General features: G+C 38.4%; 2 long non-coding RNA genes across 2 annotated transcripts in view; both read left to right on the top strand.

Moving 5' to 3' along the window:
* LOC138828846 (uncharacterized) overlaps positions 1-18,072 on the top strand; it is a 50,714-nt gene extending 32,642 nt beyond the window's left edge. The window contains exons 2-3 of the long non-coding RNA XR_011372390.1: positions 17,090-17,360; positions 18,009-18,072. This is a non-coding gene — a long non-coding RNA (uncharacterized lncRNA). The remainder of the gene's footprint in view (positions 1-17,089; positions 17,361-18,008) is intronic.
* On the top strand, positions 8,057-16,123 carry LOC138828847 (uncharacterized). The gene is made up of 2 exons (XR_011372391.1): positions 8,057-8,286; positions 15,981-16,123. It is a non-coding gene; the product is annotated as an uncharacterized lncRNA (long non-coding RNA).
* Positions 18,073-26,441: the final 8,369 nt, after the last annotated feature.

Genomic DNA, 26,441 nt, shown 5'->3' on the forward strand with positions numbered 1-26,441 from the left:
TTTTGTCTAAGTGGCTTAAGAGCCTCGGTCACAAATAACTGACACATGGTTGGACTGTTTGCCATGCCCTGGGGAAATACTACCCATTCGTACCTTTTGTCCGGTTCCTCATGATTACAGGAAGGGAGGGTAAAAGCAAAACGTTCAGTGTCCCTAGCAAATTATGGAATAGAAAAGAAACAATCCTTTATGTCAATGACTATAACAGGCCAATTTTCAGGTAGGGAAGAAAGAAGCAGTAAGCCCCTCTGAACTGGACCCATAATTTGCACTTGTCCATTGATTGCACGCAAGTCATGTAGCAATCTCCACTTTCCGGATTTCCTTTTTATTACAAAAATAGGAGTATTCCAAGGAGAAACAGAAGGCTTAAGGTGCCCCAGTTCTATCTGTTCTTGTACTAGAGTTTGAGCAGCAGCAAGCTTTTCCGAGGGCAGTGGCCACTGAGGCACCCATACCAGATCCCCCGTCTTCCAAACTATGGGAATGCCCGCCCCAGTGGCCGCTATGAAAAATCCAGTCCCTGTTTGTCTAACTTTTGTTTTACTTGGATGGGCTCTTTATTGCCTTGTAGAAATTTCCCTAGGCCAAAGCCAGGATGATACCCCATGCGAGTCATCATCTCTTGGGAAACAGCTGAATATTCATTGCTCAGAGTAAACCCCATCTCTTTTAACAGATCTCTTCCTCACAGTGATACTGGCAGCTCTAGCACGTAAGGCTGAATAGTGCCTGAGTGGCCTTCATCGTCCTTCCAGGAGAGTTGTCTTGCACTCATTTGAGGAGTTTTTGCATATCCTAGGCCTTGTAATACTTGAGGAGAGGTCTGTATAGGCCATCAAAACGGCCAATCCTCTTTTGCAATTATACTTTTATCTGCCCCAGTATCTAGAAGACCTAATATCTTTTTATTGTCTATTTATAGTTCTAGCACTGGTCTTTGGTCTAAATCAAGTGATATAAATGTCAGATCTACTCCTGTGGATCCGAAACCCTTTTCTGCCCTAGTCTGTTGCTGCGCTTCAAAATGCTCATGGAGGCTAGGTAAAATAAGCAGCTGTTCAATGCGGTCACCAGGAGATATGGCAAAAATTTCTTTTGGTGACTCAACCATGATTTTAATAGTTCCAGTATAATCAGGGTCTATTACTCCAGGGTGTATTTTAAGACCCCGTAGAGTGACAGACGACCTGCCCAAAAGCAACCCTACTGTTCCTGGTTCCAAGGGTCCTTTGAAATCTGTATCCACTAACTGAACTCCCATTTGGGGGGTTAGTACGAGTCTGGTGGTAGCGCAGAGGTCCAGTCCTGCGGAGCCTGCAGTGGCTCTCCGCGGTTCTGTGGGTGCTGTAATGTCGGCCACTGTTCCAGTTTTGATTGTTCCTGCTCCACTGCCCCATATATTTGTGGGCCCTGGGGATGAGGGCCCCGCTTCTCGTTTTTTGTCTGCTCTAGGGGTTGGCCATTGATATCCTTAACGGATCTGCATTCATTTGCCCAATGCTTCCCCTTTTTGCAGCGCGGACAGAGGCCAGGCTGCTTTTGTGGTCCTGGGAGCTTGCTACCTCCCTCTCCTCTATGGGGACAATTATGCTTCATATGTCCATCTTTCCCACAGTGATAGCACACCCCTGTCCTTCCTCCCTTTTTGTGTGTTAACTGCAAGACTGCAGCGGCTAATCCGGCATTGGTTAAAGGCCCTCCAAATTCTCTGCAAATTTTCATCCAAGCCTCCAATCCCTGATTTTTGTAAGGGGTAATGGCAGACCTGCACTCTTTAGTGCATGCTCAAATACTAGTTGTTTAATTAGGGGCATGGCCGCATCAGGGTCCCCAAAGATTCTTCCTGCTGCCTCAACCATCCTTGCTACATAGTCCGAGAAGGGTTCAGTAGACCCCTGTATGATTTTTGTTAAGTTCCCACTTACTTCTCCTTTATTAGGCAAGGCTTTCCATACTTTAATCCCTATCTTGTTAATCTGTTGATATACTTCTACTGGATATCCTATCTGTTGGTTGGCAAACCTTCCTATACCTAGAAGCATGTCTCTATCCCAAGCAGGATTGCCAGCAGCTTGGTTTGCTGCGGCTTCTTCATTTGCAAATTCAACTAAATAAGCTTTCCAATCCAAGTATTGTCCAGGGCTCAAGCAGGATTTCACGAGACTAGCCCAGTGTCCGGGTGTCATACAATGCCTTTCTAATGCCTCGACTTGTCCAATAGTAAAGGATGCAGTTACTCTATACATATGTACTGACTCAGCTAGAGACTTAATCACCTTGAAATCTAAAGGCTCATGGTATCTCTGCTGATTAGCATCCACAAATACTGGAAAAGTCAGGGGTAACTCACTTCGTGCCTCTCTCCATGCCCCTGGGTTGAAGGACCAGCCCGAGACCTTGAAACCTTCACTATAAGGGGGAGAAACTGTCGGTGTTCTGGGGCATCTGGAACTCCCACAGCAGCACCCTCTATCTTTCCTTAACTCCTTTTCCTCTTCTTTTCCTTTATCTGATATCTTTGTCCTTTCAATTTGTTCTGTGATTGCTTGAATCTCCTCGAAGTCAGATTCCTCAAGGGAATCGAGCTCTGTGAAATCGGGGTATAATTTTGACCTTGGCCTTTTTGCAGTGCCGCTAGCAACACTGCCTCTCTCTGATCTTTTTTCCTGCAGTCTCTCTAAAGCTGCTTGCCCAATCTCCACTACCTTGCTGCAGTGCTGATCCTCCAGGCAACTTCTCACTAACCTCCAAATTGGTCTTTCCCCACCCTTAAGTGCTCCTTGTTCATAAGCAAAATCTAACTCCTCTCCCAACTTCTCCCATGAGGCTACTGTGAGGCTCCCGGAGACTAGGAACTAAGGAGCTACAATGTTGCATTCCTCAAGGAACCTCCGTAAAGTATCCTTTTTTAACTTTAGTCCTTTTGAGCATAGCAGCTCTTCCAGGGCCAGAAAAATTTGATGTGACGTGGCGGTGCCCATCTTAGTTGTTTTTTTTGTTACTTTCACTTTAGGCCTGTATTTTATTTCTTCCCGGGTTTCTGCTCTCTCTTTTATCTACAGAGACGAGAAAAAAATCCCTCCCGCTTTTATCGCAGATCCCCTCTTACCTGGGAACTTACCCCTGCTCTTGTCGCGGATTCCCCCTTTTCCTGGGAATTTACCGGTGCACCACCCTGACCACTGAAAGTTCTGAATCCTGTCGAGCCCTACCTTGGGCGCCACTTGTCCCGACCGCCTCGACCTGCAAGGATGACGCGACAACAGGTTCTTCTTTCAGGCGGTTTATTCAGGACCTTGTTTACAGCTTCTTCTCTCCTGCTTCTCTCCTGCCCGCTTCTTCCTGCTTCTTCCTGCTTCTTCTTCCCATCCGCCCCCGTGCTCCGGTTATAAGCGTCCTGGATGGCCAATCCTGAAGCACCACGTGACATATACTGATAGGGCTGCAAACACAGAAGCAAACTAGGAGCCAAGTCATAGCCATATAAGGAGTTGTTTTTTATAGAGAGCACTCGTCACCGGGAAGACGGAAGGCGGGAGCCCGTGCCATCTTAGGTCGGAGCTGCGCCACGCGGGCCCCGCCATTTTAGCTACAATGTTGCTTTTGCAGCCGTCTTTGGTCGCGGCTCCCACAGCTCTCCACAAATATCAATATTGCAAATGTGTGTATGTGGTGTGTGTGTGTGTGTGTTTATGTGGTTTTTGTGTGTGTGTGCTTTGTGTGTACTTTGTAATGCTTGGGAGTTCACACAATTGCTTCACATATGCAAAGCCAATGGTTTACCACTGAGCTATACTGTCTAGTTATAATCCAAATAGTGTTTTAAACCATGACTTTCATTCCTAGTATGCTTTTTCAAAATTATATATGATAACATGTCATCCATATTCTATCCATGCTAGCAATTTTTATTGTAATTTAGAATATTTCCACTTCCAAACTCTTGTGTTTGTTATTGATAAAGGTTTTACTTTGCTTCTTTTCTCTCTTCATTCCTTTTCCCTTTAGAGTTTAACTATTCTCTCTCTTATTTCTTTGAAAATTATCATATTCCTATTACAACATGTATATACAACGCTTTAATTTCTATTTTAATTTTTCCCATTTCCACTGATTTTAGTACAAGCTATTAGATGGATTAAAAAGAAACTTCTCTCAGGACACTTTATTTTTCTCCTTTTCTTCTCTGAAGTCTTCCTGGTTTTTGAAACACAATAGCAATCACATATAGCTCCTATGTGGTCCATCATTCTTTCTCCTCTCACTTTCCTCTGTTGTACAACTCAAGTTGTTATCATTCAGCTTTGTTATGCTACAGTGTTATCTAAATCTTAACTAATTCCTCAGTTAATTTTAGTTGTTTCAAGTATTCTCTGAAGACATTTTTCTATATATAATATCTGGGGTCTTGTGTTTTTTGAAGGTACAAAATATGAGTGACTATCAAACATCTAGATATCTCTGTAGAATATTGGTCCACCTGCTCAATAAACTCCTATGTAAATTCAAGGAATACAGGTCAGTCAGAACAATCTTGTAAAATGGTGTAGCTTCACCCTTCATACTAGCTTTGAATCTTTTTATCATGTTTAGTAGTGAAGACAACATAGTTCTACTACAAGAGCAGACACATAGAAGAATGTAACAGATTTGTTAAAAATAATTTCTCAGTTGTATGGTCAATAGATTTTGAAAACTATCCTATGACTTTATGAAATAAAAATAGAATCTTAAATGGGTGTATTGGCACTATTGTCTTTCGGGATTTACAGAATGATCTTAGACTACTACCTCAATCCTTTTTTTTTGTTTCTTTTGTTTTGTTTTTTTGTCACTCATGGGGCTGGAACTCTGGGCTCAGGCACTGTCCGTGTGCTCTTCAGCTCAATGTGAGCACCCTACCACTTGAGCCACTGCACCACTTCTGGATTTCTATTGGTTTATTAGAGGTAAGAGTCTCATGGACTTTCCTGCCCAGGCTGGCTTTAAACCGTGGTCCTTAGATCTCAGACTCCTGCCTAGCTAGGATTACAGGAGTGACCTACAGGCGCCTGGCCTACCTCAATCCTTATACAAAAATTTATAATAAAAAAAGATTATCAAACTAAATGTGAGATGTAAAAACCTATAAGAGATAAACGTAAAAATTCATGACATTTTATCAGTAAAGTTTTCTAATGGAAATCATTAGTGGCTAAAGAAAGGCAAGAATATACTGGATTATATCAAGTGATAGCATTTCATAATTCAAAGGAAACTATACTCATAATTCAAAGGACACTATAACCGAAGTGAAACATATCCAACAGATAGAGGGAACATATTTGTTAATGCTACAATCTGAATCTTAAGTATTTTTATATCTTCCAATTCCATATAATTTTTCCTGAATAGGATATTTCTTTAAAGAACATGTGTAAATTAAAAGTCAATAGGAGGAGCATATGAAATAAGTTACTCTTTAGTATCTAAGAAAAAGGACAAAGAAAACTCACTAGTATGACCCTAACATAAAAAGATGACACAAAATAAAGTAATGCATTTGTGGAGAAATTGATAAACTCCTCATAATGATCGATTTTTATAATACTGCAATCATTTTAGCAAGCAAGATTTCAAGTCGTAAAGGTAAAAAAGAATTGTATATTCATTACACTTCTATGAATGCATTAAAGAGAAGTAAAAACCGTGTTTCGAAAGAGAATTGTAGTTCATTGACAGTGCACTTGAAAATATGTGTGAGACCCTGGAAAAAATCCCCAAAAATCAAATTTTGAAAAGACACACTATAGAGGATGTATGCTGGAAAAATTCCTGTAAGTGAATTTTATATCTATTTTAATGTCTGTTCTAAAATTTATAGCATTTCTATTTGAAGAAATGCAAGTTTGTGAAAATTAGGCTTTGAAAACCTATGAAGGTACAATTCACTTCCACAGCACTAAAATGTATTCAATAAAAGGAGATAATATATTGCAAGTGAATTACATGTGATCCTAAGCAGGGTGCCAGTGGCTCACACCTGTAATCCTAGCTAATCAGGAGGTTGAGATCTGAGGATTGCAGTTCAAATCCAGCATGAGTAGGAAAGTTTCTTAGGCACTTATCTTTAATTAACCACCACAAAACTGTAAGTAGTGCTGTGGCTCAAGAGGTAGAGCACAAGCTTTGAGCTGAAGAGTAGAGGGACAGTGCCCAGGCATGGAGTTCAAGCCCCACTACCATCAAAAGAAAAAGAAAAGAAAAATAAAAAGAAATAAAAAGAAATATGATCTTAGCCACCAGTTCATTGCTAGAATAATTTCTGCTCTCTCAACATGGCATTTTTCCCCCAGTTAAGTCCATGGTCTTATATATGACTTGCTTGGAACCAGAATTATTCTTGCATTCTAGTTATTACAAATTTGCATGATTAGCTACCATGATTTATAGCTAGTAGAAGAAAGAGAGTGGCCTCATCCTTCATGTTCCATTTAGGAGTAATGCTTTCTCTATGTCACTCCCATAGGTCTAAATACTGGCCTTGGCTTTATTGTTTCAAAGTTGTCTTATTTGCAGAGTCTTCTATAGTTTATTGAACCATTATACTTAAACACAGAACTTCTCTTTCTCCTATTCCTATTGTTTCTCCTTCTGTTAATTTATGTACACTTGGGTAATAATGCACAACACCAACACTGACAAAAAAATGTTTCTGAGAACCTACTTCCCATTTAAAATTGGTCTTAGTTTACAGAGCATTTAGGATATTTGAACTTAATGTACTCCAGGATATTTTTTTCATGTTTTTTTAATTGTGAAAATGGTAGACAGAGGGATTAGAGTTACATAAGTAAGTTAGTGAGTACATTATCTAACGAACATTGTTACCTCCTCTTTTGTTTTTCCCTGCCATCCCTTTTCTCCCCACCGCCCCAACTCTCACCTTTCATTCCCAACTAGTAAAGTTCATTTTCAACATAGTGTCTTGTTCATCTCATTGTAACAACGGGTCATACTGTGTACTTCTTTCAGCATTTAATTTCCCTTCCCCTCCCCACATTAGAAATTTGTATATACAAGTTGGAGCTCACAGACCTCAAATACAGTGGAAACAGGTTATACCATGGAGGAAGAAAATAGAAGAGAAACAAAAAAAATCACATAATATATGGTAGATTGGTAGTTGGGGTGGCTTTGCTAGGGCATGTTATCTTGGTGAGGAGAAGAAGAAGTCTCGAGTCCCACCCAAACAGATAATGAAAAATCAGACAACCAATGGCTGAAGAATTTCAAGAACAAAGGCAGGGACTTATAGGTAACCTCTAGGGGCAGTGAGGGCAGCAAGGCTGGGCCTGTGGTTGTCATGCCTCTCTCGATGCCCTTGGAAGTGAGGGCCAGCTCTGCTGTGGGCTAGGCCTGGCTCTTGCCTTGAAGCAGGCACCAGGCAGGAATTGTCAGCACAGCTTCAGCCTGCCCCAAGTAGGTGGTCTGTTGTGGGTGCTGTAGCCTGGGCAGCTGCTAGGAGGCTATACTCAGCAGGGCAGAGGAAGCATGGCTGGTAGACTCCGCTCCAGCCCAGCCAAGCTCAGGGCGACTTGGGAAGTTCCAGCTCTGGATCAGGACCAGGAACTGCTCCCCAGACAAGTAGGGCCTCTGGGGACCTGTGCAGTGGCCGCCACGTGTGGGTTGTGAACCTCTTTAGAATGACCGAGGAGTCTCAATGGAGAGGTGCATTTGCTTCTGTGCCTCTCCCATCTTCTGGATTCCTGCTCTCCTCCTGTCTCATGCCATGTGCAACTACAGGAGTCAATTTCTCCAATCCACTGAGAAGCCATACCGGAGATGTTCACAGGGCTTTCCAGGCTGCTTCACCATGCATGCAGGGCTCACAGGGTGCCACCCTCCAGGCAAAGTTTACCACCATTTCAGCTTGGCCACCCCTGCCTAGAGGACCACAAACTGCATTCTTACAAATCCAGGGGTACACAAGGCCGTCCTGCAGTCTAAGGCATCCTTTCCTTCCTCCTGCTCAGGTGTGGAGCAACTGTGGAGCCAACTGCAACATCATGATTGATTATCTGAAAAGAAGAGGAAAAAAGCTTCATTGTTCCAGATACAGCTGCCCCTGGGGTTCTCTGTGTACACTAGCCTTGTGCTTAGATAAGGATCCCCAAAGACCACCATGGAGCCAGTTCTCATGTGACCAAATTAGAGTCATTTATTGCAAGGTCGAGCCTGGACTCACAACTGTCACCATTGCAGTGGATCAGAGTTGAGATCCCCGACCCTTCTGTTAACTGGGTAATTTTATAACAATCTTATTGGCTATCGAGTGCAGGCTAAGCAATAAGCAATAATTTGTGGAGGAGAAGGGGAAAAAAACAAATCATTTAAATAAGGATACAGTTGGACCCATTGCAACAATGAGATGTACAAGTTCTTATGGAGAAAAATGAACTTTACAACTTTGGTGAGGGGAAGGGGGGAGGAGGATTCGATGGGGGCGGGGGGACAATGGGAAGGGATGGGAGGGGGAAACAAAGGAGGAGGCTACAATGCTTGATAAGAAATGTACACATTATCTTGCCCATGTAACTGTAGCTCCTCTGTACAGTATTTTCACAATAAAAAAGTAAAAAAAAACATTAAAAATTAAAAATAATCTGTAGCTTTAGGTACTTCCTGTCATCCGCTGATGGCTATTGCTAGGGGAGTTATGGGCAGAAATTTATTGTGACATTTCACGGTTTTTCCAGGAACCTGAGTTCTAACTTTCAGTAAATGTCTACTTACAATGGGTACTTTCAGTAAAGGCCTTCACAATGGATAGTTTCAGAGTATTCGGTGTCTAAGTCCAGAATGCCTGTGCTTTGGCAAAGATCTCTCACTAGGGGTGTGTGTGTGTGTGTGTGTGTGTGTGTGTGTGTGTGTGTGTGTGTGTGTGTGTGTGTGTGTCTGTGTGTGTGTCTGTGTCTGTGTGTGTGTGTGTGTGTCTGTGTGTGTTGTGTGAGAGAGTCAGACACAGCTGAGGTTTGGGGTAAAATTCTCCTTCCCTTCAGCACTGAGTTTTGGTATCTATCGTTTATCCCACCTCCCCAATTTTGAGTTCTAAAGTTGTCCTTCTAAATACTTTTATCCTTTGATCTTCTTGATATTCAGATTCCTAAGGTCTGCTTGTGAACTTCAACATTTGCTTCATGAAGGTGATGCCTTTCTTCGATCTTTTATGAAGCCCTTTGCTCTCTTTAAATGCAGTTTATACTGTGTTAGTGGTTTTACTTAGCCCAGACTGTGGTGGCCCAGGCTCTCCCTGTTAATTCTGAGATTAATTTAGGCCAATATGAGATACTATAGTTTCAGTATATCAATGAAAGAAGTTCAGCATCTTTATTGAAACAATTTCCTGGCTGTAAATACAAACAAAACATCCAGTGATATAAATGTACAATCTGTTGTTTTTAGTTAATTGTGCACCACTATAATGAAAAAAAAAATCTTTTTACTAACTGAAATGAGTATTTGTAATGGGAAAAATTCAAAAGTTATAAATCTTAAAAATTGATCAAATACCAAAGAAAAAGAAAGACACTAATCAGGAATGAAGTACAAATGTAAGTGTTTAATAAATAAATGAATTTTTTGAGATTCATATCCACATAGCAAATACGAAGGAAAATAAAGAGGAAAGTCACTGAGATCCTATCTTACACACCAGAATAGCTACCACCACTCAAATAAATAAACTGCTGGAGAGGAAAATAAATAAGGAACTATATTTGGTTTTGTGGCATTGTAAACTAGTGCAAACCATAGGGATATCTTAATGGAAGTTTACACAATACCAAAAAGACAGATATGTTGATGACCTTTACTGCAATTGGATACATATTGAAAGAATATAAATCAACATGAACATACATGTTCATGGCAGCAATATTCTATAGCAACCAACCTGTGTAATAAACCTAGATGCACCAGAAAGAGAGAATGAAGAAAATGTGCTGTTCATAGCTATAAACATGTTCTGGTATATGAGAAGTGAATGTTTCTACTGTATCATTGCTAAATATTTTGAATATATACCTAATCCTACTTTCACTAAGTTTTGTGGCATTGTGTTTTTGCTTTAATGAGGAACATCCATATTGATTTTCAGAACAATTACAATAGGTTGAAGATTTCCTATAATATGTACATATTAGATCAAAATTTAAATATATCAATGAACACATAGAGGACCATCATATATAGTTTATAATTTGAAGCAATTTTAAGAAGGCAACAGTTGGGGGAAAAGACGATGTTAGAAGCTTAAAAAATACACAGATGTGGAAAAATATCAAAAAAATGTGCAACTAATTACTGCTAATAGTAAAATATTTTTCTCAAGTATTAACAATGAAACTATTAAAATAATACTTAATAACATCAAATAAATATGCCATAGAAGAAAGTGTACCATAGATATACATTTCCCCATAATTTGTTTTACTTTATAACAAATAGATTAGAAGATGCTAACACATTCAAGTGTCATTGATTGAATGCAGCAAAGGAAAGTAACAGAGAAGTAGAGAGTAAGAACAACCTGGGGTATGGATAAAGATACTCAGTAGAACTTTGTTTTCCTGATCAAAATAGAGCTAGGACAGCTAACTTTTGACAGAACACTTGTAATGTAGAGTAGTGGAGTTAATAATTTAGGTAGTAATTTATTACATTTATTCCCTAATTTTATGATGTGATTCCCTAATGATGTGAGTGATCCTAGATTTTCTTTTTTTTGGGGGGGGGGGTGGTGTGCGGTCCTGGGGCCTGAACTCTGGCCTGGGCACTGTCCCTCAGCTCTTCAGCTCAAAGCTAGCGCTCTACCACTTGAGCCACAGCGCCACTTTCAGCTTTTTTCTTTTTGCTTATGTGGTGCTGAGGAATCGAACCCAGGGCCTCAGGCATGCAAGGCAAGCGCTCTACCACTGAGCAACCTTCCCAGCCCCCTGATCCTAGATTTTCTGAGCCCTTTTTTTTCACCCAAAATCTCAAAATTCCTCACCCTGCCAATGGTTCTTCTACTTCTCTCATTTCTCCTTGTTTCTGAACTAAACTCCTGTAACTTTTTGGTTCATGAGAAAGAGCTAGAGAAATATGAGGATGGCTTGGAGTCTGAGCTAACATCCACTCCAGCTAGGAGGATCTGGTAAAGGACTTTCACCTGGGTCTCAGAATCAGATATTAATTGACCTCTTTGGAAATGGAGAAACTCACTCACTCAGAAAGAATCTGTCATTCCTTGACTTACTCTGAAGAGATTCGATACTAGGGCACAATGAAGAGAATGAGCTTTCCCATTGTCAGAAAGAACAGGTTGAAAACTAAAACTGGCCTCAGGTCCCAAAGGGCCAGTCAGAAGCCAAGAGATCACACTTTCCTCCTCATCAGGAACCTTCTGGTAGGAATAGAGTCTGAGCAAAGTCTGACATAAACTGAGACTTGGCCTAAGGTGGAAACAAAAGAATGACCCTCTCTTTGATTACAAGGGAGTTATGTAGTGAGACATGACAACTTCCTTCATATAAGAAAATTAAAGTTATCTCACTGCCACTTTGCAGGAAGTCAGTTTCCCCAAAGGAGAAGTTTTTAAATGCTGTGACTGCCAGTTTGCTTTGTAGGCTGTTGTCTCTCTCACCCTTTCTCATGTTAGGAATGCATTGCTTCTTTCAGGCACTCAACTACCTGTACTGACTCCTAGGCAGGAATACTGTAGGCTGTTCTTTGGCTAACCTCTTGCATTTAAAGCAGATTAGGCCCAGGCTCTGCTCATGCCTAGAGGTAGATGCAAGAGGTGAATATAAGCTCAGATTTGTACAGAACCTCGATCATATTGAAAAAAAATTGAATTAAATTAATAGTTGAGTGATTTAGGGTTTATAGCCACAAAATTTAGGTAATTATTAGTAATATATCTAGAATCATGGATTAGGAAGAGAACTGTGAAGGAGGTTCAGGATACAATGGAAAAGACACACCATAGCCATAACAGGAGATAAGAGTATGAAGGAACTATTGACAAAGGTCCATTTATTATCTTAGGAGTGACCTTGGATAGGAGGCTTTTAGAATAATATCTAAAAGAGAGGAAAGTGCTGGACACTGGTGGCTCACACCTGTAATCCTAGCTACCCGGGAGGCTGAGATCTGAGTATTATGATTCAAAGCAATCCCAGGCAGAAAAAGCCAGAAGTGGTGCTGTGGTTCAAGTGGTAGAGCACGAGCCTTGAGCTCAGGGACAATGCCTAGGGTTCGATTCTTCAGTGCCACATAAGCAAAAAAAAGCCAGAAGTGCTGTTATGGCTTGAGTGGTAGGGAACTAGCCTTGAATTGAAGAGGTGATGGACAGTGCTCAGGCCCAGAGTTCAGGCTTCTTGTCCGGCCTAAATAAAAACAAAAAAAAATAAAACAAAAATCCTTCCAAACTTATCTTTTCTCATAATTGAAGAGAGGCTCTTTTTACAGAAATTCTCCTTATCTAACTCAAGGTCATCAAAACTTTAGTAGACTTTTCCTGTTGAGATGTAATGCACCTAACTCTACTGAACCTAATCATGGCTGGGAAAGTATGGACCTAGGTATGTTTGTTGTATTTTTCCTTATGAACTCAGTTATTATATATAATATATATTATAATATAGAATATATTATACATTGTATAAATATATTAAATAGATTATAACATGTATTATGTATTAACAGACTTCCTCATTTTAGATGTAGGAACAGGCAACCTATTGAAAGAAAAATGTTTGAATCTGAGTTATTTCTCTACCACAGGACAATACCAGGTTTCATTCTTATTACCCAAAGAGCAACATAGGAAAGCAATGACCATGGATGTGGTTCTCTGGATTTTGGAAATTGTGATCATATATGTATATATATATAATGAATAATATTGAATATGTAAAACTATAACAACAGATAAATAAGTGAATACCTATGTGCACACACTCCCAGTCACTTTTATGTATAAGACTTTCTTTTCTATGCTCCTATTCACCTACATAGAGAGTACATGAGTTGCCCTTGAATTGTCCTGGAAGTTCTTTATTGGGATACTGTAACTTCACATCCTTTGTTCCCTAAGTAGTCAGATGCTATGTATTCAATAACAAAACTGTTACAAGCAAAAGTATCAACCCTGACACACAGAGGAACTTGGATTTCAGAAATGCCACAAATAAGTGGAAGGTACAGCAGTACTTTTCAAAATTGAATAGACTACATATTTATTAGAAAGCTTGTAAGAAAAATACTTCAGCGTAGGATGATACACTTGAAAAAAACTACAGTTTAAATTACATATAGCCGGGGGCTGCAATAGACAATAAATAAGAATTAAAAAAAATAAATTACATATGACATCAAATTACAAAGTTCCAGGGCATTTCCCTACTCATGAAAACTAGAGTAATACATATTAAAAATAAATAAATGAAAAGACAAATGTTTTATACTAAATTTCAAAACATACTATACGTTATACAAAGGAAATGCGATAAGCATGAATTTTACAGTCTAGTAAAATCATATGGCATGAAGAATCTGATTAACTGATTCATTAAAGTCAATACAATGCAGTTAAAACTTCCGATAACTCAAGTGTTAACTTAGCAGAATACTTTCAATCTATGGTGTCTATTTTGCATATTATCCAGCCCTATCCATCCCACAATGGCAGAAGGCTTTTCCTGAGAAAGTCCAGAGACCTGTCTACTGTGAGTGCTCAATGTAAACCTGTTCCAATTCTCTTTTATTTGGGCATGTGATAGACTGACTATCTGTTAACTTGCCAAAGGCACAATTTGGACAGGCTTCCAATAGTGATATTTTAGCTCTCAGAATAAAAGGGAAATTGAAGACAGAGGGAAAATCTACCAGATCCCTGAAAGATTTCTATCATTGTGCTAAACCTGTTGCTTTCTACTGACAGTTGAACAAACTGCAGTAATTGCCACTCCAACCACATGTCCAAAAAGTGGCTTTCCAAATATTGGCCTACTTTCACTTTGGTAAATGAAGACACACTATTGTGGCCCCGTTTTACTTAACCTATTAGCTATGGTTGGCCCAAAGGATAGTTGAACTTACGAATTTCTTAAATTTTAGGTCATCACACAATCACTTCATAGCCCTTAAACATTAAAAATACCTACCAATATAAGTCTGCATTACATACTTATTACTGTTTTTCTTCATTTGTCATGTTTTACATATTTGTGTATCCCGGGGCTTAGCTCTGTAATATTCCTTCTCATATTTTTTACCACTGAGTACAGTATTATTTCTGCATTTTTCTCCATCTCTGTTTACTTTAATTCAAGTCCTTAATAGCATCCTGTCTACTGACAACTCCTAACTACTGATTTTAACAAACTCAAAATATCCCAAAGTGAGCTTTGATCTCTATCTACAAACCAATCCCCAATTACTATTTGATTAAGTGATAACTCTTCCAGCTGTCTTCTCAAAATACCTTGGAGTCATTTCAGAGTTACATACTTTTTCACACCTCATATTTAATCTATGACCAGGTTTCAAAAAATTAACTCACTGTATATTTTAGGAAGCATATATATGTGTATATATATATATATATATATATGTATATATATGTATATATGGTATATGAGTGCTAGTACTATGACTAAAATTTGCGGCCTAGGTTCTTTAATTTTTTTTCGGGGGGGGGGGGGTCCGGTCGTGGGGCCTGAACTCTGGGCATGGGTGCTGTCCCTCAGCTCTTCAGCTCCAGGATAGTGCTCTACCACTTGAGGCACAGTACAACTTTCAACTTTTTTCTTTTTGCTTATGTGGTACCGAGGAATTGATCCCAGGACCTCATGCATTCAAGGCAAGCGCTCTATCACTGAGCCACCTTCCCAGCCCCTTACTTTTCTTTTTGGTTCAGTCTTTATTTGGTATAAAGATCACCTACAATGTCATTACCCACACCCTTTTAATTTAAAACTATGTATATTCTGTAGCAATGTTATTGCCATTTTAACCATAATTAGGAAGATAATGTGGGTTCATCTGCTCCATACATCTTGAAAGGTAATGAATGTGAAACTTACAGAATATCCTCAGATATGCCTGGTGGAAACCTGGATTTGAATTATGGTTCTACAGCTTATCCGTATTGGGTACTTGGGAAATTTGTTTGGCCTTGTTGTCTACTTCTTTTTTTAATAAAATACTTAATTCATTTCCTAACTGGAAGAACTATCTTGAGCATGAAAATGACCCTAATGCAGGTGCACTGCTTGGAATGGGGTCTGCACATTGTGTAGTAGGTCCAAAAGAAGTCAGCTTCCATCAGCATTGTCAGAGCATCCTTCCTGAAAGCCTTAAGAAATATATACCCAACTGATGTTAATATCTGTGAAAACTTATCTTTACAAAAAAAGGTCTTGTCTTCATATGAAACAAAGTAATGTTGGGGCTGTCCTGTGGCTTTTAGTCTGAAGGAGTTTTGTCTAAATTATATTCTTACACTATTAGTAGTAGCAGTAGCATTCTTTAGTGCTCCCCTTCATTTTTCTAATTCTGTGTTCCATTTGGAATACTATTGTAACTTAGATTATAATCTTTGTTATTAGAATAAATAAACTACAACTGCTGAAGTTTTAAATAAAGAGACAATTTTAGGTGTGCATTACATTTTATGTGCTTAATACTTTCCTGCAATTATTCCTTTTAGGTTATAAATCCATAACAAACTATTTTTTTAAGATTTCTTATATGATTTATAGATTTATTTTATGATTCTTATATGATTTCTTAGAGATCCATAAATAAAACATCTCAGAACAGGAAAAAAGTAGGTAAGAAGTTATAAAAATACTATTATGGTGTCTTAATGGCTAAGTGTAAAGAACATGTAACAAAACAGTTGGAAGATTCATTTGCTCTTTTTTCTATTCTCTCACCCTTCATTGTAGAAACTTTCTCACTATGAAGTGCCAAGTCGTCTGGACATTTCAAGCCTTGTCTCAGTGACAGAAGTGATGGGATTAGGACATGTGCTCCTATGACTGGCTTTTAGGAAGTTCACAATAAAGCAATACCAGTACATATAAAGAAACTTTTGTTAGTGATGTGCATTGACTTCTTCAATTGCGAAAATTAAATTCATATGTCAAAACATCAAATTTCTTACATTATAATATATGCAGTTCAACTGACATTACTAACACTTCCATAAATCAAATGCAAACTAAAAGCTCTATATCAAAAACCAACATCTAAGGCAGTGTTGGAAATACAAGAAGAAACACAATAAATCTAATAGAGTGAGATCTTTAACACTGGCAATGAGCAATGATAGCTGAATTTTTAACCAAGCTTGGAAAGTTCAGGTGTCCACTAATGATGTGATTAGAGTTGCGAAGTTGACCTTGGTATTAAGATTAGAGGTAAAATTCAAAGACAGCTAAGGTTGCTGCAGTATTGTAGCTCTATACAGTGTGACCCTCCCTGATAATGGTAAAGCACAGAGTAGAAGATAAGTCAGTAAAATGTATAGGAAGGATTTTCCACTAAGAATAATTGCAGGGGGTGATCATCACTCTTCCGTTGAAAATGTACAGCCCGTCATTCTACTTTAAACTCTAGAATATTTCTGATCTGAAGACAATTATAACACACCAATGTGCTGTGAGTGCTGAGCAGTTTAGGTGTGTATTACTGTAATATATGTAAAATCTTTAGAGGTATGGAGTGACCTGACCTTCAAACTTCATTCTGTGTTGTAAAGTTTCATGGAAAAATGTTCACAATTATGCAATTCAAACTCATCTAAGTCTGAATCAGGCAACTGAGATAAGACATTTGGGTCATCACTCCAGTGACAAGGTTTGTGACCTATGAAATAAATAACATTATTTCACAATGTATATGTGTTTCTGAAAATTTATGCAATACCAAATACCAAATGTACAAAAGGGACAATTGTCCATCTCTTATATATATCCGAAGCAAAGATACACCTGAATTACACTTTCTTGTTAGAGGATCACAGAATGACTGCTGATGTTTGGTTTCTTTCCAGGTGCTCCTATACATTTGTGAATCTTCTCTGAGGAAGTGTTTTCCATAGTTTGTTTTGAGGTGTTCCGAATATCAGTACTGTCATTCACCACAACCATGAAACAGCAAAGATGATGGGATACCTGGCCAAAGAACTGAGAAATCACAGGAAGTAATAGGAAAGAAGACACCAGAGGACCCAAAGCCTCATTGCCAGCTTCTGGATCCCCAAATCCTGTTTAAAATGCTTTATATTCATTCTACTATAGGGGTGGGGTAATGAGTGGCTACAGGTATGTCCACAAACTGAGGCATCAATCTAGTTTGTGGTTACAACTATTAACTGAGGTATTGTTTGTATACATAGTGATAATTGAATCCCTTATTTTTAATTAGCAGAATGGAGCAATAATCATTACAACCATAGCACAGACATCCATCTTGTTTCCAAAGTCTTAAACTTTTAGTGTCCAACAGCTCTAACTTAAATACTTTTGAGGTAATAACCCATACCCCTGTCTTCCCTTAACTGTTTGACCTTTCCACAGCACAGCTCTCAGCCTTTTGATTGCTGTTTGAGATGGCTTCCCAATATATCCCTTTCCAGGTATAACAGTTTGACTCTAGAATCCCTCACAAGTACTATTACAGATGGGTTATTTTGAAAGGGATATTTTTTTCTAGGGTAGGGTCACTTTTTTAAATTTTATTTTATTTAAAGGTACTGTACAGAGTGGTTACAGTTACATGAGTAAGGTACATTCCTTGATGAGTATTGTTACCCACTCCATTGTTGTTCTCCTATCCTTTCCCACCCTCAACCATACCCCCCACCCCAAAGTTGTAAAGTTCATTGCCGGTATATTATCTTGTGAATATCATTGTTGCAATGGGTCACTTCTTTCATCATTATGTTATTTCCCTTTCCTTCTCCAAATCAGATAATGTATATACAAGATGGAAGGTACCAGAATCAAGACAGAGATGTCCAGAGATAAATCAAAAACAAATGAAATAAAATAACATCTAGTTACACTTCTTTACCGACATCAAGGTTGATATCTGAAAAAAAAAGTAATTGTTGTTTCCATGTCTTGGAGTCCATTTCAATTAGCATCATTTTGTATGGTCAAATGTACATAGCTCTAGAGCCAGCAATCCCATTCATGGGCATTTGTCGAAATTATCTCTAGATAGCTAATGGATGAAAAATAGAATTGAAAATAGCAAAGGAAAACAAATCAACATTCAGGTATTATGATTTTATAATTCTAATACGAAAGAACTGAAGCTTTTGTTTAATGAAGAAGAAAGTTTAGCCTGTAATTTCAATGCAAGGCATCAGTTGTAATGAGTCTAAAGTCTTTTCCTCAAAGATATCCAAGTGTAATATACTCATCCTCTGAAGAGTAAATAAGTAATTATTTTAATTAGCTTTGCTTAATATTAATTTACATGTAGAAAATAAGTTAAAATATCTTCTCTCAGGCTGGGAAGGTGGCTCAGTGTTAGTGTTTGCATGCAAGAGTCCCTGGGTTCAATTCTTCAATACCACATAAGCAAAAAGAAAAAAAACCTGGAAGTGGCGCTGTGGCTCAAGTGGTAGAGTGCTAAACTTGAGCTGAAGAGCTGAAGGACAGCGTCCATGTCCATAGTTCAAGACAGACGACCGGACTCCAAAAAATAAAAAACTAAAACTACCAGCACAAGTATGTTTTTGGCACCATTATTACCATATCTAAGACATGGAACCAGTCCAAATGCCCCTCAGTAGATGAATGGATCAGGAAAATGTGGAATATATACACAATGGAATTTCATGCTTCTGTGAGAAAGAATGACATAGCCCCTTTCTTAAGAAAATGGAAAGACTTGGAAAAAAGAATCATTGTGTGAAGGAAGCCAGACTCAAAGAAACATAGGCTCTATGGTTTCCCTCATTTTTATTAATTAATATATGCTTAGGATAGTCCTGGCAGATAGGTTCATTTTTTACACTCTTAATATTCGCTGTGTGTGTGTGTGTGTGTGTGTGTGTGTGTGTGTGTGTGTGTGTGCACGCGTGTGTGCAGTAATGAAACTGACTCAGAGCCTCAAAATCTTGCTTTTTTTTTTCACTCATGACTGACTGAATCTGTACTATTTTAACCAAGGTTTCACTATGTGTTTGATTGAACAATTGAACATAAATGTCTCGTGGATTGCTACCCCATCCATCTGTGAACCATGGTCTTACAATCTCAGCCTCATGAGATGAGATACTGGCATCTAGCTCTATTGACAAGTGTCATTTCTTCGTTTTGTTTTGTTTTGTTTTTGTGCATCCAAAATCTGTATGGAAAACAAATCATTTATAATCAGGACTATTCACATAAAATTGTGTGTTGTTTAAAGATTACCTTAATAATGTAATCCTTTTGCATCCATATTATGTGATTTGATTTTTTGAACTCTATTGTTGCAGTCAAGTCACTTATATATAATTTGAATCTTCTTGTCTTGGTTTGATAGGGTGTTAGGTATTTAAAAACAGAATTTATCAAGGTTTAACTCTACACTACTGAAGCAGGACCTTTATTATTACTCAGTGTCCTGTAAATCATAAGTTTATCACTACTTGAGGCACCATATGAGCACAAATAGTTTCCTATAATACCTACACATATTTTAGACCTCAATGCCATGCAATGCACACTTCTGTCAAATATGCAAGGTCATTCTTTGTGATTCTCCATGGATTTTCACTGTTCTTTTCTCTATTCTCCAGTGCTAAGTCCTGTGATGGTCATGTTGATTTTCTCCCCTCTTATATTCATCATTGCATCTTGGGAACTACTGGTATGCATTACTGTACTTCTGTCCATTCTCCTTGTGCTTCGGCTTGTACCCCTCTGACCTCGAAGGGCTAAGAATTGGGGATATTTGCTTTACTGTTTATCTCAGACATCTATCTTTACTTTCTAGAAATACATTCATTGAATTCCTTCTGTAAAGTCTAATGTCTTGAAAATTATTACTGCATTTTCATGGCTTTGTTATTTGGCATTAGGGAAGAACATAGATCAGTACTGTAACTTAGGTAAAAGATTATTGCAATCATGCTTCAATAGATATTCTTCAATGGATAATGTGTATTTCAAGGTCTGCCTGCCTGCTTCCTTTTCACTGTTTTGTTTATTTTTCAATGTAGTCTTTTCTTCTGGAAAATATTTATGTGCCTAGTGAAGATCAATTCTTACTGTAACTATTCATTAATTTTATTCCAACCTCATTGCACAGATCCCTCTGAGTTTCTTCAGGGTCTGTATAGTGCTTCACATTTTTAAATATGTTTTAATATCGATGCATCCAATGATGAAGACACATTCCTTAAGTCACCATTTTGATGAATGAAAAGAAACCATGCTGCAATCTCACTATATGGCAATTTTCTGGTTTTAAATTCTTTTAGATTAAAATTGATGCTGGGCAACAAATATTCTGTGTACAATTTTATATTTTCCTAATTATTTTAATATACTTCCCATATTATATAAAGTTAAAACATTATCACTTACTTAGTTTTAGGATTTCTAAAACGGTCAGAGTAAAAGTTCTATTCATTCACAATTTTAAGATAATAGAGTGTCCATTATGACCAAGTGAGATATTTTAAATTTTTTTGTAGTCCTTAAAGGTTGTGCTGGGGAATAAAGTCCAGTGCTTCATATTCTTAGTCTACTGTGGGCCTCTGAGCCTGATGTGACCTGTGGTTTTATTTTCACTCAACAGGAATTTAAAAAAAATTCAATAGGAAGGAATTATTACTTGCTTACTTTCTCCAATATCTCTCGCATACATAAAAGTAATATAATTCTACACTGACTGAAAATGGTGTTCCTATTAGAGTAATTGTTTATTTTTCTGTAGCCCCACTCTTCACTAAGTCTTGTCCCTTTCCTATCTCCCCTTCCCATAAAACTTGACTGGATCCACTGGAAACCTAATTCCAGTCAGCCTGGTCCTTAAAAAGCCAAACCTTAACTAACCTACCCCCTGGTAGTCCTTCTATAAACTTTCAAAGGCCTGACTGCAACCAGAATCCTTCCTGAAAGTCCTCCTCTGCTACAGGGAAATCCTTCTTCCACTCCACCCTTTCCTGGAATCCGTGCTCTGCACCACCAGAAACCAAGCCACATCCATATCTCCTCCTAAGATCCACCTTGCTGTAACAAGAACTCCGCCTACATTGGGCTCCTCCCTCTAATCCTAACTTCATCCACCAGATACCCTGTCCCTAACTACTCTATTCCCTCAGAGTCCCATTGCTCCCATATTCTATTACTTCCAAGATCCTCCCGTCCATTTCATACCCCACTCCCAACCAAACTTCTCCCTCGAACCCTCCTGGTTTCATCAGAAACTCGATCCATAACTAGTCTAAGTAGCCGAACTTTTCAAACCCAGCCATGAACCTACCTCTTCCCACAATTCCCTTCATGCTACACCAAAAACCCTCCACTTCTCTATAACTGCCCTTGTAGCCCCGCCTTAGTTGACCAGAAGCTTCTCACACAGCCCATCTCCTGCTTGGAAAGCCAGCCCTGCTCCACCATTGGCCTCTCTACCTCCCATATCTACTCTCTCAATGGCTTAATTGTTCCCGTGATGAATCCTCCCCTTATTGGCTCCACCCACAGAGCCACACCCTACTCAACCATGCCCATAATTACTCTACACCTTTGTAGACCTTTCACTCCTCAAAGTCCCTCTTCCAATTAACCCCATGGCTCCAAGCCCTGACCTGCTCTAGAAAACCCCCACCACACTATCCCATCTCTCGACACCCACATTGCTCCACTGCAAACTACTGCATCTGTTGGCCTCCCTCTGGAAGCCTTGCCAGGTTCAACTGTAAATACCTGTCCCTTCATAATCCCTTTTTGAAGGTTGCCTTGCCCCACTGGAAACCCTGTCCAAGTCTAATGTCCTGCGTTGCAACACTGAAATCCCCACCCAAACTTACTGCTCTTTTCGAAGTGGTAACTGGCTACACCAGAAACCCTGTCCTAACTAGTCTAGTCCACTGGATCTTATCTCTGCTCTCACAAAGCTCTGGTCCTGAAAAATTCCTCCATACATTGTTACTACATCCTGCTCTGCCAGAAACCCCACCTCCACCCTAACACACTTCCCAAAGGCCCGCCCCTTACTAGTCCACTTCTTTCTAGCACCACTCTGCCCGCTCACAGACCTTGAAAAGCCTCTCCCTCATAGCTCTGCATTCCTGCAACAGAATCCCCACCTTTTGTCAGCCTCTTGCCTTCATTATCTTCCCTGCCTTACGGGAAACCTCACCCTACATATCCCACCAGGGCTCACAGTGCTACACCACAACCCCTCCTCTAAGTAACCTCCTCCTCTGTAGCCTTGTTCTTCCTTTTCAAAGCTCTGCCCCAAACAGCCTCTTCCCCAGTGACCTTGCCTTCTTCCACTGGAAACCCATCCTAAAGTCCCACCTACTCCACAAGAGACCCTGCTCCTAACAAGTCTAGTCTTTCCTGTCCCCTCCCTGCTGTCTCAAAGCCTTACACAGACTGGCTTTCACCCTCAAAGCCCCGCCCTGCTTTACCACAGAGGCTGTGCCAATACCAACTCCTCCCTTGAACCAGACAGGGCTCCACCAGAAACCCCACACCACCTCATCCTTGAAGTTCCCACTTAGGAACTTTTATTACAAACGTGATTTTATAATGGTCACAGAATTCATACTAGTCAATATGGTAAGAAAGCAGTATTGACAAAAGACAACAAAAATTAGATAGCTATTAGATGCCTTAGTCTATTTTGGGGTTCTGTTAACAGGCAGATTCACATTGTGTGAAAATGTGTGAAGATGATTCCTCTAACTGGAAAGCATTCCTTGTAGTATCAGTAAGGTTTCATGAGTGATCATTTTATTTCTAGAATTTTCATCCACATTTGTGTCCATTAACTTATAAATATAAGTTATTTTAAATCCTCTGGTTTGGTTGAGGAAATAGTATTAAGATGTAAAAAGATGACTTTCAAATCATCTCTCTAATGAATAATTTTGAACTTATTTACTTTACTATGTACCAGAGTTTTTAGTAACAGAAATTCTCTACCAGAATCCCCTTTGAATTTCCTACTTCCACTAAAGTGCCCTTTGGAAAAGATTGAAGTGAGATTATACAGGTAGAATGCCAGAAATAAAAACGTATTTGAGATCATAACAAAATCATGAAAAAGACCCTACCCAATGTGGTTTAAATTTTCTAATGAAAGGAACTTAAGCATATTTAACTGAAGACATTATGAAGACTAGAAGACAAAAATATAAGAAATGCCCTCCTATACCACGGTTCTGAAAACAAAACAAAACCAAGGAAAGACAACATAATGAGACAGAAGGGAATGAGAAACTTGTACATGTGATATAGAATATAAAAATACACTTAATCAGGTAAAAATAATTTTGGACACAATGCCTGGTTGTTCAATATATTTCATTGTATATATTGTTCCTTTTTAACCTGTGACATAATATAGGTCTCAGCAGGGATCTGTCAAGGTAATTGTGTAGTTAGTCAATTTCATCATTGCAAGATCATCAGGATGATAAACTCCCACACACCTTAACATACCTGCAACAGCACTAGACATACATTCCTATTGGTCCAACAGTGTAGGGCAGACCTGTATTTAACCCAAGTTTTGTATGCGGTATGCTATGGTTTTTTTCAGGCTTGATACAAAATGTCTCTGCACAGAAATAAATGAAGGCATTTATAGCTAAAATGATTTAGGGTCATTGTTAACATCTAACGCATGATGAGGTTTTTCTTTATACCTCTCCTTTTCCCTTTCATTCTTCCTCCCTTTCTTTCTTCCTCCCTTTCTTTCTTCCTCTCTTTCTTTTCTTTTCTTTTCTTTCTTTCTTTCTTTCTTTCTTTCTTTCTTTCTTTCTTTCTTTCTTTCTTTCTTTCTTTCTTTCTTTCTTTCTTTCTTCCCTTTTCTTTCCTCTTTTAGGAAATGAGTATGAATTTAAATATTTTGTTTGCTGAACAAGTATTCTACCATTAGAATAATCCTTTTTTGATTTATTTACTTTGTTCATAGGTTATCCATTTTGCTGAGGGCTGAACACAGGCTAAGTTCCTCACCTCTGTCTGCCAAGTAGCGGAGATCACAAATGCATTCCAACATGCGAACCTTTAGGATGATATGAGACTCTTATTACTTTCCTTGCACACTGATTCTGATCTGTGATCCTCTCAAATTCTACCTCTTCAATTAGTGATGTGAGTTCCAGTAGCCTGCCCTCAGTTTAGATTGTCTAAATGAATTATTGAAGGCAATTTCACTTTAATCTCTTTTTTTGCCAGTCCAGGGGCTGTTATAGTTTTATTTCTAGACAAATTTTGTGTATATATGCACATTAGCGTTAAAATATTATTTTTCCCCCTTTTTACCTTTTTAATTTTCTTGGTCAAGGGGCTTGAATTCTGGGTCTGGGCGCTGTCCCTGGCTCTTCAGATCAAGGCTAGCATGTTACCACTTGAGCTACAGTGCTACTTCTGGTTTTCTGGTGGTTAATTTGAAGTAAGAGTGTCATGGATTTCCTGCCAGGGCTAGCTTTGAATTACTATCCTCAGATCTCACCTGCTGAGTAGCTAGGATTCCAGGCATGAGCTACTGGCACCCAGCTAAAAATGTTACTTATTTTAAGTTCTGTGTTTTAGTTGAGGGAGTAACATAAGTGTGTAGAAATTTAACTTTCAAGTTACCTCTCTAAGTAATTTCAGAGTTTCATTTTCATATTTATTGCAGTTATTAATAACAGAAACTGCCAAAGTAACAGAATAATCCTTCATTTTCTCCTTCCCATAGGTACTATTGGAAGAGAATGAGTGAGATCTTAGACAATATGTACTTGAAATTATAAAAAAGTTATATTGATGATACATAAAGAGCCAGATCACACAAGGTGCTTTATATTTTCTAAAGAAAGGAATGTCATGAAAGTATATTTATTGGCAGGCTTTTCACTTGTAAAACAAAGAAAAAACAATTTCATAAAAAATCTGAAGGGGATCAGCAGCCATGAAAGTGTGATATAGCATTGTAGACTTTATGAAATGAACTGGTTCAGGTAAAGTAATACTTTGGAAAAGTTATCTGTTCACTAAATTTATTCATTATATTTTTTTAATTTTTATTTACCTGTCACTTAATATATAAATGCATACATGTGTGTGCAATATATATATATATATATATATATATATATATATATATATATATATATATATATCAGCTGTATCTGTCCAGTGAACTGTATGGTTATGTATGTTTAGGTAATTTCATCATGTCAAGTCCATCAAAAAGATGGACTTCCATAAACCTTAACAACCCTGCAACACCACTGCACATGCAAACTTAAGTGTTCACCATTGTAAGCTAGACCTGTGTTCTACCAAAGCTTTATATATATGGTGTTAATTTTTCATTTAGTCTTCACACAAAATGTGTGTGCTCCTAGAAATAAATGATGGCATTTATAACTACAATGATTTAGTGTAAATCTTTACAATGAACACAAGCTCAGTATGAGTTGTTCTTTCTTTCCTTGTCTTATTTTATCTTTAGGAAGTTGATTTGAGTTTTGATGTTGTTTGCTAGATAAGTATTCCACCACTGGAGTCACTCCACCACTCCTTTCTAGTTTAAGTTACTTTACGCATAGAGTAGCAATTTTTGCACCCAGCCCAAAAAGCAGGGATCAGGATTGCATTCCAATATCCCTACCTAGTAGGTTTATATGGCTGATACTTTCCTTCCTAGACCTATTCAGAACTGTGATCCTCTCAAATTCTACCACTTTAGTTAATTGTGTGAGCTCATGTTCTCCCTACTTCTAGAAGATAGGCCAGACATAAATGATTACAGGTAATTTGAGGGAATCATTGGCTAAATATAAGTGATTTGATATTAAAGTGTAGGGTAAGTTTGAAAGTATAATCGCAGTAGTCAGATATTTTGCTAAGTAATTTTGTTTCACATTAACAACACATCTTGACCAGAATTAAGGACTTACTTTTGCTGTCTGTCTAGTTGTATGTCATTTGGTAAAATAAACTTCATGTCTTCCATGTGGCATAAAGAACTTTGAATGGTCTGATGTGCTGGTTCACATCTATAATCATGGTTAGCAATCAGAAATAAATAGATCACAATTTGAACATAGCCTAATCAAAAATTTAAGGAGTCCCAATCTCAATAAACTAGTGGGTCATGTTGAATCATGCTGCCATTAATCTCAGCACCACAAGAAGCTAAGTCTCTGCCTTGTAACTGTTTCACTTGAGTAA

Source organism: Dipodomys merriami, unplaced genomic scaffold, assembly GCF_024711535.1.
Source record: "Dipodomys merriami isolate MVZ:Mamm:240054 unplaced genomic scaffold, mDipMer1.0.p SCAF_166, whole genome shotgun sequence".
Taxonomy (NCBI): Eukaryota; Metazoa; Chordata; class Mammalia; order Rodentia; family Heteromyidae; genus Dipodomys; species Dipodomys merriami.